Below are 21,496 nucleotides of genomic sequence, written 5' to 3'. Positions count from 1 at the left end.
ATCTATTACCGTATCTTCACGGCATCACTTTGGGTGACCCCATAAGAAGGTGGACGGTTCATTTCTTTTGTGGGACCATCTTCATCACTTAGTTCTCCCCATCACAGTGGAAAGAACTTTTATGCTTTACAGGATTACACTATGATAAATTTTTCTTCTTTATTTTATGAACAAATATGACATCGCTGTGAGGATCGTTTAAAACAAGGGGACATTTGGAGCGCAGAAAGTGAGACTGTATTTTTCTGTTTTACATTCATCTTGGGCGGCTGCCCGAGGGGTCTCGGCACTACAGCTGTGCCGAGCTACTTGGTCGGGTTCAAACATCTTTGCAAAGTTCTATAAGTGTGAGACCCTGGCTGAGGAGGACCTCCTGTTTGCTCAATCGGTGCTGCAGAGTCATCCGCACTCTCCCGCCCGTTTGGGAGCTTTGGTATAATCCCCATGGTCCTTACGGAGTCCCCAGCATCCTCTAGGATGTAAGAGAAAATAAGATTTTAAACCTACCGGTAAATCTTTTTCTCGTAGTCCGTAGAGGATGCTGGGCGCCCTTCCCAAGTGCGGACTAATTCTGCAAGACTTGTATATAGTTTTGCTTACATAAGGGTTATGTTATAGTTTTCATCGGTCTTGGACTGATGCTATGTTGTTTTCATACTGTTAACTGGTTAGTATTAGAGATGAGCGCCGGAAATTTTTCGGGTTTTGTGTTTTGGTTTTGGGTTCGGTTCCGCGGCCGTGTTTTGGGTTCGACCGCGTTTTGGCAAAACCTCACCGAATTTTTTTTGTCGGATTCGGGTGTGTTTTGGATTCGGGTGTTTTTTTCAAAAAACCCTAAAAAACAGCTTAAATCATAGAATTTGGGGGTAATTTTGATCCCAAAGTATTATTAACCTCAAAAAACATAATTTACACTCATTTTCAGCCTATTCTGAACACATCACACCTCACAATATTATTTTTAGTCCTAAAATTTGCACCGAGGTCGCTGTGTGAGTAAGATAAGCGACCCTAGTGGCCGACACAAACACCGGGCCCATCTAGGAGTGGCACTGCAGTGTCACGCAGGATGGCCCTTCCAAAAAACCCTCCCCAAACAGCACATGACGCAAAGAAAAAAAGAGGCGCAATGAGGTAGCTGTGTGAGTAAGATTAGCGACCCTAGTGGCCGACACAAACACCGGGCACATCTAGGAGTGGCACTGCAGTGTCACGCAGGATGTCCCTTCCAAAAAACCCTCCCCAAACAGCACATGACGCAAAGAAAAAAAGAGGCGCAATGAGGTAGCTGACTGTGTGAGTAAGATTAGCGACCCTAGTGGCCGACACAAACACCGGGCCCATCTAGGAGTGGCACTGCAGTGTCACGCAGGATGTCCCTTCCAAAAAACCCTCCCCAAACAGCACATGACGCAAAGAAAAAAAGAGGCGCAATGAGGTAGCTGACTGTGTGAGTAAGATTAGCGACCCTAGTGGCCGACACAAACACCGGGCCCATCTAGGAGTGGCACTGCAGTGTCACGCAGGATGTCCCTTCCAAAAAACCCTCCCCAATCAGCACATGATGCAAAGAAAAAGAAAAGAAAAAAGAGGTGCAAGATGGAATTATCCTTGGGCCCTCCCACCCACCCTTATGTTGTATAAACAAAACAGGACATGCACACTTTAACCAACCCATCATTTCAGTGACAGGGTCTGCCACACGACTGTGACTGATATGACGGGTTGGTTTGGACCCCCCCCAAAAAAATAAGAATTTACTTACCGATAATTCTATTTCTCGGAGTCCGTAGTGGATGCTGGGGTTCCTGAAAGGACCATGGGGAATAGCGGCTCCGCAGGAGACAGGGCACAAAAAAGTAAAGCTTTTACCAGATCAGGTGGTGTGCACTGGCTCCTCCCCCTATGACCCTCCTCCAGACTCCAGTTAGGTACTGTGCCCGGACGAGCGTACACAATAAGGGAGGCAATTTGAATCCCGGGTAAGACTCATACCAGCCACACCAATCACACCGTACAACTTGTGATCTAAACCCAGTTAACAGTATGATAACAGAAAGAGCCTCTTAAAGATGGCTCCTTAACAATATAACCCGAATTTGTTAACAATAACTATGTACAGTATTGCAGATAATCCGCACTTGGGATGGGCGCCCAGCATCCACTACGGACTCCGAGAAATAGAATTATCGGTAAGTAAATTCTTATTTTCTCTATCGTCCTAAGTGGATGCTGGGGTTCCTGAAAGGACCATGGGGATTATACCAAAGCTCCCAAACGGGCGGGAGAGTGCGGATGACTCTGCAGCACCGAATGAGAGAATTCCAAGTCCTCTTTTGCCAGGGTATCAAATTTGTAGAATTTTACAAACGTGTTTTCCCCCGACCACGTAGCTGCTCGGCAGAATTGTAATGCCGAGACCCCTCGGGCAGCCGCCCAAGATGAGCCCACCTTCCTTGTGGAATGGGCCTTAACAGATTTAGGCTGTGGCAGGCCTGCCACAGAATGAGCAAGTTGAATTGTGTTACAAATCCAACGAGCAATCGTCTGCTTAGAAGCAGGGGCACCCAACTTGTTGGGTGCATATAGTATCAACAGCGAGTCAGATTTTCTGACTTCAGCCGTCCTTGAAATGTATATTTTTAAGGCTCTGACAACGTCCAACAACTTGGAGTCCTCCAAGTCGCCAGTGGCCGCAGGCACCACAATAGGTTGGTTCAGGTGAAACGCTGATACCACCTTAGGGAGAAAATGCGGACGAGTCCTCAGTTCTGCCCTATCCGAATGGAAGATTAGATAAGGGCTTTTATAAGATAAAGCCGCCAATTCAGATACTCTCCTGGCGGAAGCCAGGGCCAGTAGCATAGTCACTTTCCATGTGAGATATTTAAAATCCACCTTTTTCAATGGTTCAAACCAATGGGATTTGAGGAAATCTAAAACTACATTTAGATCCCACGGTGCCACCGGAGGCACCACAGGAGGCTGTATATGCAGTACTCCTTTAACAAAAGTCTGTACCTCAGGAACTGAGGCCAATTCTTTTTGGAAGAATATTGACAGGGCCGAAATTTGAACCTTAATAGATCTCAATTTGAGACCCATAGACAATCCTGATTGTAGGAAATGTAGGAAACGACCCAGTTGAAATTCCTCCGTCGGAACACTCCGATCCTCGCACCACGCGACATATTTTCGCCAAATGCGGTGATAATGTTTCGCGGTGACTTCCTTCCTTGCCTTAATCAAGGTAGGAATGACTTCTTCTGGAATGCCTTTCCCTTTTAGGATCTGGCGTTCAACCGCCATGCCGTCAAACGCAGCCGCGGTAAGTCTTGAAAGAGACAGGGACCCTGTTGTAGCAGGTCCCTTCTCAGAAGTAGAGGGCACGGGTCGTCCGTGACCAACTCTTGAAGTTCCGGGTACCAAGTCCTTCTTGGCCAATCCGGAGCCACTAGTATTGTTCTTACTCCTCCTCACCGTATAATCTTCAATACCTTTGGTATGAGAGGCAGAGGAGGAAACACATATACTGATTTGTACACCCAAGGTGTTACCAGTGCGTCCACAGCTATTGCCTGTGGATCTCTTGACCTGGCGCAATACTTGTCCAGTTTCTTGTTGAGGCGAGACGCCATCATGTCTACCATTGGTCTTTCCCAACAGTTTATTAGCATGTGGAAGACTTCTGGATGAAGACCCCCCTCTCCCGGGTGAATATCGTGTCTGCTGAGGAAGTCTGCTTCCCAGTTTGCTGACAGTGCTATTACGTGATTCTCCGCCCAGCGAAGAATCTTGGCAGCTTCTGCCATTGCACTCCTGCTTCTTGTGCCGCCCTGTCTGTTTACATGGGCGACCGCCGTGATGTTGTCCGACTGAATCAACACCGGTTTTCCTTGCAGGAGTGGTTCCGCCTGGCTTAGAGCATTTTAGATTGCTCTTAGTACCAGAATGTTTATGTGAAGAGACTTTTCCAGGTTCGTCCATACCCCCTGGAAGTTTCTTCCTTGTGTGACTGCTCCCCAACCTCTCAGGCTGGCGTCCGTGGTCACCAGGATCAAATCCTGTATGCCGAATCTGCGGCCCTCCAATAGATGAGCCTTTTGCAACCACCACAGAAGATATACCCTTGTCCTTGGCGACAGGGTTATTCGCAGGTGCATCTGAGGATGCGACCCTGACCATTTGTCCAACAGATCCCTTTGGAAAATTCTTGCATGGAATCTGCCGAATGGAATTGCTTCGTAAAAAGCCACCATTTTTCCCAGGACTCTTGTGCATTGATGTACAGACACCTTTCCTGGTTTTAGGAGGTTCCTGACAGGTCGGATAACTCCTTGGCTTTTTCCTCGGGAAGAAAAACCTTTTTCTGAACCGTGTCCAGAATCATCCCTAGGAACAGCAGACGTATCGTCGGAAAACAGCTGCGATTCTTGGAATATTTAGAATCCAGTCGTGCCGTCGAAGAACTACTTTAGATAGTGCTCTTCCGACCTCCAACTGTTCTCTGGAACTTGCCCTTTTTAGGTCGTGCAAGTAAGGGATAATTTAGATGCCTTTTTTCTTTGAAGAAACATCTTTTCGGCCATTACCTTGGTAAAAAGGCCCGGGGTGCCGTGGATAATTCAAACGGCATCGTCTGAAACTGATATTGACAGTTCTGTACCACGAACCAGAGGTACCCTTGATGAGAAGGACAAAATTTGGACATGGAGGTAATCCTTGATGTCCAGGGACACCATATAGTCCCCTTTTTTCCGGTTCGCTATCACTGCTCTGAGTGACTTTATCTCGATTTGAACCTTTTATGTAAGTGTTCAAAACATTTTAGATTTAGACTATGTGTCACCAAGCCGTCTGGCTTCAGTACCACAATATAGTGTGGAAAAATAATACCCTTTTCCTTGTCGTAGGAGGGGTACTTTGATTATCACCTGCTGGATATACAGCTTGTGAATTGTTTCCAATGCTGCCTCCCTGTCGGAGGGAGCCGTTGGTAAAGCAGACTTCAGGAACCTGCGAGGAGAAGATGTCTCGACTCTCCAATCTTTACCCCTGGGATAATACTCGTACGATCTAGGGGTCAACTTGCGAGTGATCCCACTGCGCCCTGAGACTCTTGAGACTACCCCCCCACCTTGAGTCCGCTTGCACGGCCCCAGCGTCATGCTGAGGACTTGGCAGACGCGGTGGAGGGCTTCTTTTCCTGGGAAAGGGCTGCCTGCTGCAGTCTACTTCCCTTACCTCTATGTCTGGGCAGATATGACTGGCCTTTTGCCTGCATGCCCTCATGGGAAAGGAAAGATTGAGGCTGAAAAGACGGTGTCTTTTTTAGCTGAGATGTAACTTGGGGTAAAAAAGGTTGGATTTCCCAGCTGTTGCTGTGGTCCCCAGGTCCGATGGACCGACCCCCAAATAACTCCTTCCCTTTATACAGCAATACTTCCATCTGCCGTATGGGATCTGTATCACCTGACCACTGTCGTGTCCCTGACATCTTCTGGGAGATATGGACAACGCACTTATCTTGATGCCAGAGAGCAAATATCCCTCTGTGCATCTCACATACATATATATAGAATGCATCCTATTAAATGCTCTACATGAATAAAATATTTTCAGTCAGGGAATCCGACCAAGCCAACCCAGCACTGCATCTCCAGGCTGATGGCGATCGCTGGTCGCAGTATAACCACCGTATGTGTGTATATACTTTGTAGGATATTTTTCCAGCTTCCTATCAGCTGGCTCCTTGAGGGCGGCCGTATCTGGAGACGGTAACGCCACTTGATAAGCGTGTGAGCGCCTTATCACCCTAAGGGGTGTTTCCCAACGTACCCTAATTTCTGGCGGGAAAGGGTATAACGCCAATATTTGCTATCGGGATAACCCTACGCATCATCACACACTTCATTTTATTTTATCTGATTCAGGAAAAACTACAGGTAGTTTTTTCACTCCCACATAATACCCTTTCTTGTGGTACTTGTAGTATCAGAAACACGTAACACCTCCTTCATTGCCCTTAACGTGTGGCCCTAATGAGAAATACGTTTGTTTATTCACCGTCGACACTGTATTCAGTGTCCGTGTCTGTGTCTGTGTCGACCGACTGAGGTAAATGGGCGTTTTTAAAAACCCCTGACGGTGTTTCTGAGACGCCTGGACCGGTCCTAATAGATTGTCGGCCGTCTCATGTCGTCAACCGACCTTGCAGCGTGTTGACATTCTCACGTAATTCTCTAAATAAGCCATCCATTCCGGTGTCGACTCCCTAGAGAGTGACATCACCATTACAGGCAATTTCTCCGCCTCCTCACCAACATCGTCCTCATACATGTCGACACACACGTACCGACACACAGCACACACACCGGGAATGCTCTGACAGAGGACAGGACCCACTAGCCCTTTGGGGAGACAGAGGGAGAGTCTGCCAGCACACACCAAAAACGCTATAATTATATAGGGACAACCTTATATAAGTGTTTCTCCCTTATAGCATCTTTTATATATATACAATATCGCCAAAATCAGTGCCCCCCCTCTCTGTTTTAACCCTGTTTCTGTAGTGCAGTGCAGGGGAGAGCCTGGGAGCCTTCTCTCCAGCTTTTCTGTGAGAGAAAATGGCGCTGTGTGCTGAGGAGATAGGCCCCGCCCCTTTTTCGGCGGGCTCGTCTCCCGCTATTTTTGAAGTTAGGCAGGGGTTAAATATCTCCATATAGCCTCTGTGGGCTATATGTGAGGTATTTTTTGCCTCTAATAAGGTTTTTATTTGCCTCTCAGAGCGCCCCCCCCAGCGCTCTGCACCCTCAGTGACTGTTGTGTGAAGTGTGCTGAGAGGAAAATGGCGCACAGCTGCAGTGCTGTGCGCTACCTTTATGAAGACTCAGGAGTCTTCAGCCGCCGATTTTGGACCTCTTCTCTCTTCAGCGTCTGCAAGGGGGCCGGCGGCGCGGCTCCGGTGACCATCCAGGCTGTACCTGTGATCGTCCCTCTGGAGCTAGTGTCCAGTAGCCAAGCAGCAAATCCACTCTGCACGCAGGTGAGTTCACTACTTCTCCCCTAAGTCCCTCGTTGCAGTGATCCTGTTGCCAGCAGGACTCACTGTAAAGTAAAAAACCTAAGCTAAACTTTCTCTAAGCAGCTCTTTAGGAGAGCCACCTAGATTGCACCCTTCTCGTTCGGGCACAAAATCTAACTGGAGTCTGGAGGAGGGTCATAGGGGGAGGAGCCAGTGCACACCACCTGATCTGGTAAAAGCTTTACTTTTTTGTGCCCTGTCTCCTGCGGAGCCGCTATTCCCCATGGTCCTTTCAGGAACCCCAGCATCCACTTAGGACGATAGAGAAAGAAGCAATTAATCTCTCCTTGCACAAACTGGCTCTACAGAGGCAAGATGTCCACCTCATCTTCACCCTCCGATATATCACCGTGTACATCCCCCTCCTCACAGATTATCAATTCGTCCCCACTGGAATCCACCATCTCAGCTCCCTGTGTACTTTGTGGAGGCAATTGCTGCTGGTCAATGTCTCCGCGGAGGAATTGATTATAATTCATTTTAATGAACATCATCTTCTCCACATTTTCTGGATGTAACCTCGTACGCCGATTGCTGACAAGGTGAGCGGCGGCACTAAACACTCTTTCGGAGTACACACTTGTGGGAGGGCAACTTAGGTAGAATAAAGCCAGTTTGTGCAAGGGCCTCCAAATTGCCTCTTTTTCCTGCCAGTATAAGTACGGACTGTGTGACGTGCCTACTTGGATGCGGTCACTCATATAATCCTCCACCATTCTATCAATGTTGAGAGAATCATATGCAGTGACAGTAGACGACATGTCCGTAATCGTTGTCAGGTCCTTCAGTCCGGACCAGATGTCAGCATCAGCAGTCGCTCCAGACTGCCCTGCATCACCGCCAGCGGGTGGGCTCGGAATTCTGAGCCTTTTCCTCGCACCCCCAGTTGCGGGAGAATGTGAAGGAGGAGATGTTGACAGGTCGCGTTCCGCTTGACTTGACAATTTTGTCACCAGCAGGTCTTTCAACCCCAGCAGACCTGTGTCTGCCGGAAAGAGAGATCCAAGGTAGGCTTTAAATCTAGGATCGAGCACGGTGGCCAAAATGTAGTGCTCTGATTTCAACAGATTGACCACCCGTGAATCCTTGTTAAGCGAATTAAGGGCTGCATCCACAAGTCCCACATGCCTAGCGGAATCGCTCCGTGTTAGCTCCTTCTTCAATGCCTCCAGCTTCTTCTGCAAAAGCCTGATGAGGGGAATGACCTGACTCAGGCTGGCAGTGTCTGAACTGACTTCACGTGTGGCAAGTTCAAAGGGCATCAGAACCTTGCACAACGTTGAAATCATTCTCCACTGCACTTGAGACAGGTGCATTCCATCTCCTATATCGTGCTCAATTGTATAGGCTTGAATGGCCTTTTGCTGCTCCTCCAACCTCTGAAGCATATAGAGGGTTGAATTCCACCTCGTTACCACTTCTTGCTTCAGATGATGGCAGGGCAGGTTCAGTAGTTTTTGGTGGTGCTCCAGTCTTCTGTACGTGGTGCCTGTACGCCGAAAGTGTCCCGCAATTTTTCTGGCCACCGACAGCATCTCTTGCACGCCCCTGTCGTTTTTTAAAAAATTCTGCACCACCAAATTCAAGGTATGTGCAAAACATGGGACGTGCTGGAATTTGCCCATATTTAATGCACACACAATATTGCTGGCGTTGTCCGATGCCACAAATCCACAGGAGAGTCCAATTGGGGTAAGCCATTCCGCGATGATCTTCCTCAGTTGCCGTAAGAGGTTTTCAGCTGTGTGCGTATTCTGGAAAGCGGTGATACAAAGCGTAGCCTGCCTAGGAAAGAATTGGCGTTTGCGAGATGCTGCTACTGGTGCCGCCGCTGCTGTTCTTGCGGCGGGAGTCCATACATCTACCCAGTGGGCTGTCACAGTCATATAGTCCTGACCCTGCCCTGCTCCACTTGTCCACATGTCCGTGGTTAAGTGGACATTGGGTACAACTGCATTTTTTAGGACACTGGTGAGTCTTTTTCTGACGTCCGTGTACATTCTCGGTATCGCCTGCCTAGAGAAGTGGAACCTAGATGGTATTTGGTAACGGGGGCACACTGCCTCAATAAATTGTCTAGTTCCCTGTGAACTAACGGCGGATACCGGACGCACGTCTAACACCAACATAGTTGTCAAGGACTCAGTTATCCGCTTTGCAGTAGGATGACTGCTGTGATATTTCATCTTCCTCGCAAAGGACTGTTGAACAGTCAATTGCTTACTGGAAGTAGTACAAGTGGGCTTACGACTTCCCCTCTGGGATGACCATCGACTCCCAGCGGCAACAACAGCAGCGCCAGCAGCAGTAGGCGTTACACGCAAGGATGCATCGGAGGAATCCCAGGCAGGAAAGGACTCGTCAGACTTGCCAGTGACATGGCCTGCAGGACTATTGGCATTCCTGGGGAAGGAGGAAATTGACACTGAGGGAGTTGGTGGGGTGGTTTGCGTGAGCTTGGTTACAAGAGGAAGGGATTTACTGGTCAGTGGACTGCTTCCGCTGTCACCCAAAGTTTTTGAACTTGTCACTGACTTATTATGAATGCGCTGCAGGTGACGTATAAGGGAGGATGTTCCGAGGTGGTTAACGTCCTTACCCCTACTTATTACAGCTTGACAAAGGGAACACACGGCTTGACACCTGTTGTCCGCATTTCTGGTGAAATACCTCCACACCGAAGAGCTGATTTTTTTGGTATTTTCACCTGGCATGTCAACGGCCATATTCCTCCCACGGACAACAGGTGTCTCCCCGGGTGCCTGACTTAAACAAACCACCTCACCATCAGAATCCTCCTGGTCAATTTCCTCCCCAGCGCCAGCAACACCCATATCCTCCTCATCCTGGTGTACTTCAACACTGACATCTTCAATCTGACTATCAGGAACTGGACTGCGGGTGCTCCTTCCAGCACTTGCAGGGGGCATGCAAATAGTGGAAGGCGCATGCTCTTCACGTCCAGTGTTGGGAAGGTCAGGCATCGCAAACGACACAATTGGACTCTCCTTGTGGATTTGGGATTTCAAAGAACGCACAGTTCTTTGCGGTGCTTTTGCCAGCTTGAGTCTTTTCAGTTTTCTAGCGAGAGGCTGAGTGCTTCCATCCTCATGTGAAGCTGAACCACTAGCCATGAACATAGGCCAGGGCCTCAGCCGTTCCTTGCCACTCCGTGTGGTAAATGGCATATTGGCAAGTTTACGCTTCTCCTCCGACAATTTTATTTTAGGTTTTGGAGTCCTTTTTTTTCTGATATTTGGTGTTTTGGATTTGACATGCTCTGTACTATGACATTGGGCATCGGCCTTGGCAGACGACGTTGCTGGCATTTCATCGTCTCGGCCATGACTAGTGGCAGCAGCTTCAGCACGAGGTGGAAGTGGATCTTGATCTTTCCCTAATTTTGGAACCTCAACTTTTTTGTTCTCCATATTTTATAGGCAGAACTAAAAGGCACCTCAGGTAAACAATGGAGATGGATGGATTGGATACTAGTATACAATTATGGACGGACTGCCACGGTTAGGTGGTATAAAAAAACCACGGTTAGGTGGTATATATTATAATAATAATACAATTATGGATGGACGGACTGCCTGCCGACTGCCGACACAGAGGTAGCCACAGCCGTGAACTACCGCACTGTACACTGGTTGATAAAGAGATAGTAGTATACTCGTAACAACTAGTATGACACTATGACGACGGTATAAAGAATGGAAAAAAAACCACGGTTAGGTGGTATATATTATAATAATAATACAATTATGGATGGACGGACTGCCTGCCGACTGCCGACACAGAGGTAGCCACAGCCGTGAACTACCGCACTGTACACTGGTTGATAAAGAGATAGTAGTATACTCGTAACAACTAGTATGACACTATGACGACGGTATAAAGAATGAAAAAAAAACCACGGTTAGGTGGTATATATTATAATAATAATACAATTATGGATGGACGGACTGCCTGCCGACTGCCGACACAGAGGTAGCCACAGCCGTGAACTACCGCACTGTACACTGGTTGATAAAGAGATAGTAGTATACTCGTAACAACTAGTATGACACTATGACGACGGTATAAAGAATGAAAAAAAAACCACGGTTAGGTGGTATATATTATAATAATAATACAATTATGGATGGACGGACTGCCTGCCGACTGCCGACACAGAGGTAGCCACAGCCGTGAACTACCGCACTGTACACTGGTTGATAAAGAGATAGTAGTATACTCGTAACAATTAGGATGACACTATGACGGTATAAAGAATGAAAAAAAAAACCACGGTTAGGTGGTAGGTATATAATAATAAATAATACAATTCTGGTCGGACGGACTGCCTGCCGTGTGCCGACACAGAGGTAGCCACAGCCGTGAACTACCGCACTGTACACTGGTTGATAAAGAGATAGTAGTATACTCGTAACAATTAGGATGACACTATGACGGTATAAAGAATGAAAAAAAAAACCACGGTTAGGTGGTAGGTATATAATAATAAATAATACAATTCTGGTCGGACGGACTGCCTGCCGTGTGCCGACACAGAGGTAGCCACAGCCGTGAACTACCGCACTGTACACTGGTTGATAAAGAGATAGTAGTATACTCGTAACAATTAGGATGACACTATGACGGTATAAAGAATGAAAAAAAAAACCACGGTTAGGTGGTAGGTATATAATAATAAATAATACAATTCTGGTCGGACGGACTGCCTGCCGTGTGCCGACACAGAGGTAGCCACAGCCGTGAACTACCGCACTGTACACTGGTTGATAAAGAGATAGTAGTATACTCGTAACAATTAGGATGACACTATGACGGTATAAAGAATGAAAAAAAAAAACACGGTTAGGTGGTAGGTATATAATAATAAATAATACAATTCTGGTCGGACGGACTGCCTGCCGTGTGCCGACACAGAGGTAGCCACAGCCGTGAACTACCGCACTGTACACTGGTTGATAAAGAGATAGTAGTATACTCGTAACAATTAGGATGACACTATGACGGTATAAAGAATGAAAAAAAAACCACGGTTAGGTGGTAGGTATATAATAATAAATAATACAATTCTGGTCGGACGGACTGCCTGCCGTGTGCCGACACAGAGGTAGCCACAGCCGTGAACTACCGCACTGTACACTGGTTGATAAAGAGATAGTAGTATACTCGTAACAATTAGGATGACACTATGACGGTATAAAGAATGAAAAAAAAAACACGGTTAGGTGGTAGGTATATAATAATAAATAATACAATTCTGGTCGGACGGACTGCCTGCCGTGTGCCGACACAGAGGTAGCCACAGCCGTGAACTACCGCACTGTACACTGGTTGATAAAGAGATAGTAGTATACTCGTAACAATTAGGATGACACTATGACGGTATAAAGAATGAAAAAAAAAACCACGGTTAGGTGGTAGGTATATAATAATAAATAATACAATTCTGGTCGGACGGACTGCCTGCCGTGTGCCGACACAGAGGTAGCCACAGCCGTGAACTACCGCACTGTACACTGGTTGATAAAGAGATAGTAGTATACTCGTAACAATTAGGATGACACTATGACGGTATAAAGAATGAAAAAAAAAAACCACGGTTAGGTGGTAGGTATATAATAATAAATAATACAATTCTGGTCGGACGGACTGCCTGCCGTGTGCCGACACAGAGGTAGCCACAGCCGTGAACTACCGCACTGTACACTGGTTGATAAAGAGATAGTAGTATACTCGTAACAATTAGGATGACACTATGACGGTATAAAGAATGAAAAAAAAACCACGGTTAGGTGGTAGGTATATAATAATAAATAATACAATTCTGGTCGGACGGACTGCCTGCCGTGTGCCGACACAGAGGTAGCCACAGCCGTGAACTACCGCACTGTACTGTGTCTGCTGCTAATATAGACTGGTTGATATTTAAAGAGATATTAGTAGTATACAACAATACTATACTGGTGGTCAGGCACTGGTCACCACTCCTGCAGCAAAAGTGTGCACTGTTAATTAATATAATTGTACTCCTGGCTCCTGCTAACAACCTGCAGTGCTCCCCAGTCTCCCCCACAATTAATTATAAGCTTTTAATTTATACATTGATGACTGTGCAGCACACTGGGCTGAGCTGAGTGCACACAGACTGAGTCACACTGTGTGACTGACTGTGCTGTGTATCGTTTTTTTTTTCAGGCAGAGAACGGATATAGCAGAGAGAAGTGAACGGATATATTATATTAAATAAAAGTTAACTAGCAACTGCACTGGTCACTGACTGTGGTAAACTAACTCTGTCTGCGACTCTGCACAATCTCTCTCTCTCTATCTAATCTATCTCTATTCTAATGGAGAGGACGCCAGACACGTCCTCTCCCTATCAATCTCAATGCACGAGTGAAAATGGCGGCGACGCGCGGCTCCTTATATAGAATCCGAGTCTCGCGATAGAATCCGAGCCTCGCGAGAATCCGACAGCGTCATGATGACGTTCGGGCGCGCTCGGGTTAACCGAGCAAGGCGGGAAGATCCGAGTCGCTCGGACCCGTGAAAAAAAACATGAAGTTCGGGCGGGTTCGGATTCCGAGGAACCGAACCCGCTCATCTCTAGTTAGTATATCACAAGTTATACGGTGTGATTGGTGTGGCTGGTACGAATCTTGCCCTTGGATTAACAAAAATCCTTTCCTCGTACTGTCCGTCTCCTCTGGGCACCGTTTCTCTAACTGAGGTCTGGAGGAGGGGCATAGAGGGAGGAGCCAGTGCGCACCCAGACCTAAAGTCTTTCTTAAAGTGCCCATGTCTCCTGCGGAGCCCGTCTATCCCCATGGTCCTTACGGAGTCCCCAGCATCCTCTACGGACTACGAAAAAAAGAATTACCGGTAGGTTTAAAATCTTATTTTTTTTTATCTCTTCTAATGATATTATCTTTTTCTCACAGACTACCTTATTGAAGTCGATAGAGAGTGATAAGGGGTAATGATAAGGGGTATATATTTTCCTTCTCTATTCCCCTCCTTTTCTCTGTCTGATTCTATTGCTTGTATTATATTACTATATTTCATATCTTTGAAGCAAATGTATAATTTTAACCCTTTAGTTATTTATAATAATTCATCACTAATTGTGTACCTTTTATTAACAAACCCGCAGAGGTTGCATCTAGACATATATTTCTTTAAATCATTAGGAATATTCTGTTCATAGAAGAATGCACGTCACCCATATAGAATGTAAATCATAAGAATGTATTTCAACAAACAATTGCTACTCATAGAATTCACTTTTATCATTAAACAGTATTGGTCAAATACAATGCAAGTCACCATATAATAGTTTTACAGGTTCAAACTATATAAGAAACAGGATAAAATAAGTGTGATAATGTGTGTATGTGTGTATATATGTATTCATTACTGGGGAGATATCTCTCAAAGCACTCGGCTAAATCCTAGATTTATTGATATATATTGGAAAGATACATATCTTACAGAAGTACCTTAGGGGATTGGTTTTGGTTTATGTATGTGTGTGTTTGTTTGTGTGTGTGTGTGTGGGGGGGGGGGGAGGAAGGGCAGCATGTGGCTGCATGGTCCACAAACCACATGGGACAGAAGCTAGACTCCATTTTGGGAAAACTCCCATGATTCCAAAGTCTGTAACATATGGTTCAAAAGGGAATGCAAGCAGCCATTTTAAGTTTGCAAGTTCAAACACATGGCATTCTTTGCTATGCCATAGTCACATAGCAGAAACCATAAGACTCCACTATATTCCAAAATGTATAAGCTTCAACATAATGCATATGTGCTGATTTTACAATTCCAAGCCATCTAATTACATCACCACATATCTCATGCTGTCCATATGAGCCATCACAAGACCAGATCACCAAGTAACCACAAATATCAGCATACCATTGCTACAAGCATATGACTACAGTAACAAAAGGAAGTATGTGTTGACTTCTATATTTCAGCAAGATGCACTATATAAAACCACTACAATCTGTTATAAATCACCATACCAGGAATGTATACCAGAGATGCTATTCTACAGATTGTCTAATGCTCCAACTACCATTACAGATTTCACAGAGTACTATCACAAACACACAACAATCACATAACTGCACAAGCACCACCAACTCCAAGCCATTTGTACTTCCAAACCTACTATTCTATGCCAATCGTTTCTCAACTACTGTACCACAAACACATATTTAACTATTCTATGCAATTTATCTATGTGATATTGAGAGTATGATACTTAGCTTTACAGGGGAATAACTCCCAAGCTTCCCAGGTGTATCAAGGTCCATGCTTCTGAGAGAGTATTTTTTAGCTGTGTGCATCAGTGTGGGAGTCAGGAGAAAAGAGAGCTCTGATTTCAAGTGTTCAGGTATATTCAACCTGTGGGTGTGTCTTTCACAGCATGTGGGCTAGCTGTATCAGTGAGCTGAGTTGGCCATGTGCTGGGATTGTCTATTCAGATGCTAGCTTGCCAAGACTACAGTGTAGAGATGTTAATTACTCTGTAACACAGAGCAACTTTTTATCAAACTAATTGATTTTGACAGGTCCATGCCCCCAACCAAGCCTCCAGCCCCACCCCTTTTTTACCCTTTTGATAAGCACTTAATATAAAGTTTATAGAGTGTTATATCAAACTGTATCAAAAGATTATTGTTTTGAATAGAATGTCACGTAATGCCGTGCATCAAAACAATCGGATGAAAGAAGCATATTACACCGCATTAAAACTGGGTAGTTTTTGCAGTATTGATAAATATTATGAATCGGTTAGAAATAAATGTAAAAGATCCAATGTAAGAAAATGGTTACAAGAGCAAGACACATATACGTTACACAAGCTGGCAAGAAAAAACTATAAAAGGAACATGATTTGCGTATCGGGTATAAATGAACAGTGGCAATGCAATTTGGTATCGCTCATAGACCTGTCAAAGTACAAAGACAATATTAAATATGTATTAACAATCATCGATATATTCAGTAAGAGGGCCTGGGCTGAAAGTCTGACTGCTAAAACTGCCACAACAGTCGCTAATAATTTTGAAAAATTATTCCAGCAGGGAGAGGTGCCGAAGAAGCTACAAACCGATAATGGTAAAGAATTTCTAAACAAAGTCCTAAAAAAGGTATTAGAAAAATATGGTGTACAGCATTTCACAACCAATAATGATGTGAAAGCGGCTGTTATAGAGCGTTTCAATAGGACTTTAGAAACACAAATGTGGTGCCATTTCACGGTAAAGAATACCTACAGATATATAGACATTTTACAAGACTTCATACGCAGCTATAATAACACTTACCATAGAACGATTAAGTGTGCTCCAAACAATGTGAAGGACTCTAATTCTTTGAGAGTCTTCAAGATGACATACGGTGATTACTTTAGAAGTAATAAAACACCTGTTTGTTACGGAATTGATGACCACGTCCGTATTTCCTGATATAAGGACATATTTCAGAAAGGCTACGAACAGAGATTTTCTGAGGAAATATTTTTAATATGAGGCGTGAGCACAAAAGGTCTTAAGCCGCTTTACACATTGGAGGATCTCTACAGTGAGACTTTTACAGGCAGATTTTACCCTGAAGAGCTTCAAAGCATACTGAAAAATTATAACAGGATTTACAAAGTGGAAAAGATTTTAAAAAATAAGACGGTCGGAGGTCGGAAATATGCGTTAGTCAAGTGGCGAGGATACAATGCAAAATTTAACAGTTGGTTCGCGGCATCGGAGACAAAAATATATAAACAAAGAGGACGATGGATGATAAATCGTTCTACATAACACTGCCAAGTAATGCCTTAGCCGCTACATTTCCGCAAAATAAGATTTCTAACTATATGACAAAGTTGACTAAACCGATAGACTTAAATGGCGAATGGGAAGAAGCTCTTACAGAAATACAATATCAGCACATATGGAATAAATTGGATGTACAAGATTGTATGATGCAAATATCAAAATGGGATGACCTACTGTGAGTGTCATGACCGTGTGGGTGAAACCCGGCTTTTATGAAACAATTGATGCGCTACTCAAGGTAATCAACGCTGAAGTCCATGACATAAACTGGAGGGTGGGTTAACACTACGCCACGAGCCCTTGGAATGAACAGTATCATTCGATAGTAAGCCTTTGTATCAAATCAACGCCGGCGCTAAACTTACAAGGATACTGGGGTTGAAGCCTAAAACCAAGTTTTTAAAACCGTGCGCAGACATCAATGGCGGTCAATATACGTTGTACGTGTACACAGACATTATCGAATACCACAGGGTTGGTGACAGTTATGTACCGCTACTGCGGACTGTTGAAATAAAGGGTAGTAACAAGAGATGGTCACTATATGAAACGAGAAACCTGATTACGTACCACTGTACAAAACGCATTTTGACACGATAGCCATAGAGATAAAGAACGACTAGAACGAGAACATTGCATTTAAGTTTAGGAAAGCGAACGTGAAACTACACTTCAGACAATGAAAAACTGATTTTTTTTTAAAGGTGGTTGCAATTAAAAATTATGGCAATCCTGTTCTCTATGCGCAATATTATAAAGCTCAAGCCGGTAATGGATTACCCAGCTTTCACGGCAGTGCATATACTTATGGTTGTGGTTTACGCAGCATTTTTCGAAGACTGTTAAGAAAAGCTGTGCCGCTTTTCCGAAGATGCCTGGAGTTAGCAAAACCCCACATGAAGAATGCCACACGCAATATCGCAAAAGACGTCATCGGACAAGCTACAAGAGGCGAATCAAGCAAAGCAAGATGGATTTAGCTTACTTTGTATATGGAAAAGGGCTGCTAAAAGAAAACAGAAGCATTCGACGCAACTTCCGCCTTGGTGCATGCCCCTTTTAAGCAAAAACCGGGGAAGGCACAACTTAAATAAAAAAAGGAATCCGAAGCAGAGGGTTGGTGATATATTTTAAACATGTCTTTCATACACAACGAATCCATGGAATGCACAAAATCTGAGCTGGATCTTTTTGACGTGCCTCTGACGCAAACCAGCGTAGAGAAAAGTCTATATGTCGAAGTTCAAACTGAGGTTGCTGTATGACTAAGCTAAGCGACACAACCACCTGGCCCATCTAGTAGTGTCATGCAGTGGCTGAATGTCGAGAGTGGGCCGCAATTGTTCAGTCCACTTACAGCATCTCCAGCACGTCCCTGTCATTTTTAAAAAATTCTGCAATTGGTGGACTTATACGGCAGTTCCCCTGGACTAATACAGAAGTACCCCTGGACTCATACGGCAGTGTCAGACAGGATGGCACTTTTCAAAAACTAGGCCCCAAACAGCACCTCATGCAAGGATGTCAAAGAAGTGCAATGAGGTAGCTGTATGACTAAGCCAAGCGACACAAACAATTCCCACTGGAATTATACGCCCAAATCACTGGAACTATACATCCAAAACACTGGAATTAAATGGCAAAATCACTGGAATTATACGTCCAAATCACTGGAATTATAATGGAAAATCACTGGAATTATTCGTCCAAATCACTGGAATTAAATGGCTGTACCACTGAACATATATGGAAGTGTTAGACAGGATGGCACTTAAAAAAAATTGTCCCCAAACAGTACATGATGATAAGAAGAAAAAAAGGTGCAAGATGGAATTGTCCTTGGGCCCTCCCACCCACCCTTATATTGTATAAATAGGACATGCACACTTTAACAAACCCATCATTTTAGCGACAGGGTCTGCCACACGACTGTGGCTGAAATGACAGGTTTGTTTGGGCCCCCACCGAAAAAGAAGCAATCAATCTCTCCTTGCACAAACTGGCTCTACAGATGCAAGATGTCGACCTCATCCTCCGATTCCTCACCCCTTTCACTGTGTACATCCTCCTCCTCACAGAGTATTAATTCATCCCCACTGGAATCCACCATCACAGGTCCCTCTGTACTTTCTGGAGGCAATTGCTGGTCTTCGCGTAGGAATATATAATTCATTTTGATGAACATCATCTTCTCCACATTTTGTGCAAGTAACCTCCTACGCCGATCGCTGACAAGGTTACCGGCTGCACTAAACACTCTTTCAGAGTACACACTTGAGGGGGGGCAACTTAGGTAAAATAAAGCCAGTTTGTGCAAGGGCATCGAAATTGCCTCTTTTTCCTGCCAGTATACATATGGACTGTCTGACATGCCTACTTGGATGCTGTCACTCATATAATCCTCCACCATTTTTCAATTGTGACAGAATCATATGCAGTGACAGTAGATATGTCAGTAATCATTGGCAGGTCCTTCAGTCCGGACCGGATGTCAGCTTTTGCTCCTGACTGCCCTGCATCACCAACAAGTGAAATAGCTCTCCTGAGCGAAACGTGTGTCACTTCCGGTTCCGGTGTTCTGAACTTCTGGTCAGACGGACCGCGGATACCAGCGTCTCACCGCACGGCTCACCCACCACCACGAACTTCGGCCAGCGGCATCCAGCTACCAGGGGGCTCCCTTTCCAGCACCAATTAGGAGGTTATACGGTAATCTCCGGCTTTTGTTGGAGTCATTCCTCTTTCCCCCGTTACCCCGTTTTTGTCTCTTTCTCGCTCCTGACCATTTGAACAGTAATTATACTATTTACAACCTACCCAGATCATGCAGAACACCACAACAGCAATCAGAGTTTGGTATGAGAGTCAACTCCTGTCTTATATAGTATTAATATTTTGACTGCAAATACAGGAGTCTGCTGGATTACACAACACCTAGCAGGACCCGCATTAATGCTTGCATAATTTTATTATGCTCACAAGTGTCCGTACAATTAGACAAAGTGCCATATATTTGATCCATTAATAGTTCTGTCACAGGTTCATACTTACTTAGATTTTTACACCTGATACTTGCAATGTTATAACTATTTTCAGTTGTAAAATTGTAACCATTTTCCTTGCTATCAAAGTACCATATATTTTTGATTTATCAACGGCCCCTTATAGGCTCCTATTTACTTTGACCTCAATGCAGGATACCTTTCTATTTGATAACATTTATCAAAATTCCTTTTTCTGCCATCAACAAGCAGCGTTTGCTTAAGATCATATCATCATTATATACTGTGGCAATAAACCAACTTCTCTTTGAAGTTGCCAGCTTCTCTCACTAAAGAATCTTTTTTGAAATATCTCCATCATCATGGGATTTCTGGAACTCCCTCTCATCCTGTTTGGCAACCCTGGGGCTCTGCAATGCAGTTTGTAAACAGGGCACAGGTCTGCTATTTAACAGGACAGCAGACGTGTTCCCCTATATTCCTTCAGTATCAGTGTCATTTTGCAACCACTCTCTCATTTCTTCATTCGATGCTCAGGCAGATGATCAAAAAGCAGAAGTGGTTGGAAATATAGATCTGATCCTCTACCAACCACTATATTTCAACATTTCTTTATTGCCTAAATTACACAACTTTGCAGTATCCAGCATCTTTGATGGTTTTAGGAAATATACAGTCAAAATAAATGTTCAGATACCTTTGGGCTCCCAGTGTCACCAGGTATGATATATTCACCTGCGGTCAAACCACACTGAGTATGCCCAATCTCTCCTGATCTTGGAAGCCAAGCACTGTGGGGCCAGGTCAGTACCTGGGTGAGAGATCACCAGAGAATACTGGGTACCGCAGGTATTTTTATCTAAATATGAGACACAGGACCCAGAACTACTGTAATCATCTATATACATACCTTCCATCAGGCACTCTACAAGTGAAGAGGGTTAGAGCCCGCTGCACACTCTTTTTCCTATTGTATATTTTATATCATTTAAGACACAATTGCAATTTATTAGGACTGAGAGATTGATCATTTGGACATATTTTCGCTCATTTGAGCCATAACACCGTAATTATTACTCTTCCATACATGTGGATATTTTTTGTTGCCCTCCACTTACTTTTTAAAGTGATACCAATAAAGTTTATATTTTAACTGATGAAAAAAAAAAAAAAAAAAAAAAATATATATATATATATATATATATATATATATATATATACACATTTCTTTCATAAACTAACAAAGTGTGCCCCAGAATAGACATATAGTCTTTCTTTTTTCTCTTGGTTCCTGTACTTCACGGGAATCAGTCCCCCCTTTTCTTGCAAGTAGTTTACTGAACTATTGTCTGGGAGCACCACCAACCTAGTGCTGAATTAGAATTGTCTCTACAAACATAGCCGGAAGTTGTTTTTTTCTACAATTATGGTAATAATAATAAAAAATTAACCCTGTTTATTCAGTGATCCTGTGCAGACTCATCCAACTTCTCTTCTATGCCCTGCATCACCGCCAGCGGGTGGGCTAGGAAATCTTATCCTTTTCCTTG

At 44.4% G+C, this 21,496-nt stretch overlaps 1 protein-coding gene and 1 pseudogene across 1 annotated transcript in view; both read left to right on the top strand.

Moving 5' to 3' along the window:
- Positions 1–21,496, top strand: part of LOC134929602 (sodium-dependent neutral amino acid transporter B(0)AT3-like) — a 484,872-nt gene that overhangs the window by 222,788 nt on the left and 240,588 nt on the right. The window lies entirely within an intron of this gene.
- On the top strand, positions 20,680–20,798 carry LOC134930034 (5S ribosomal RNA; annotated as a pseudogene).

This window comes from Pseudophryne corroboree, chromosome 5 (genome assembly GCF_028390025.1).
Source record: "Pseudophryne corroboree isolate aPseCor3 chromosome 5, aPseCor3.hap2, whole genome shotgun sequence".
NCBI classification, from domain to species: domain Eukaryota; kingdom Metazoa; phylum Chordata; class Amphibia; order Anura; family Myobatrachidae; genus Pseudophryne; species Pseudophryne corroboree.
This window is presented reverse-complemented; position numbering and strand designations above follow the sequence as displayed.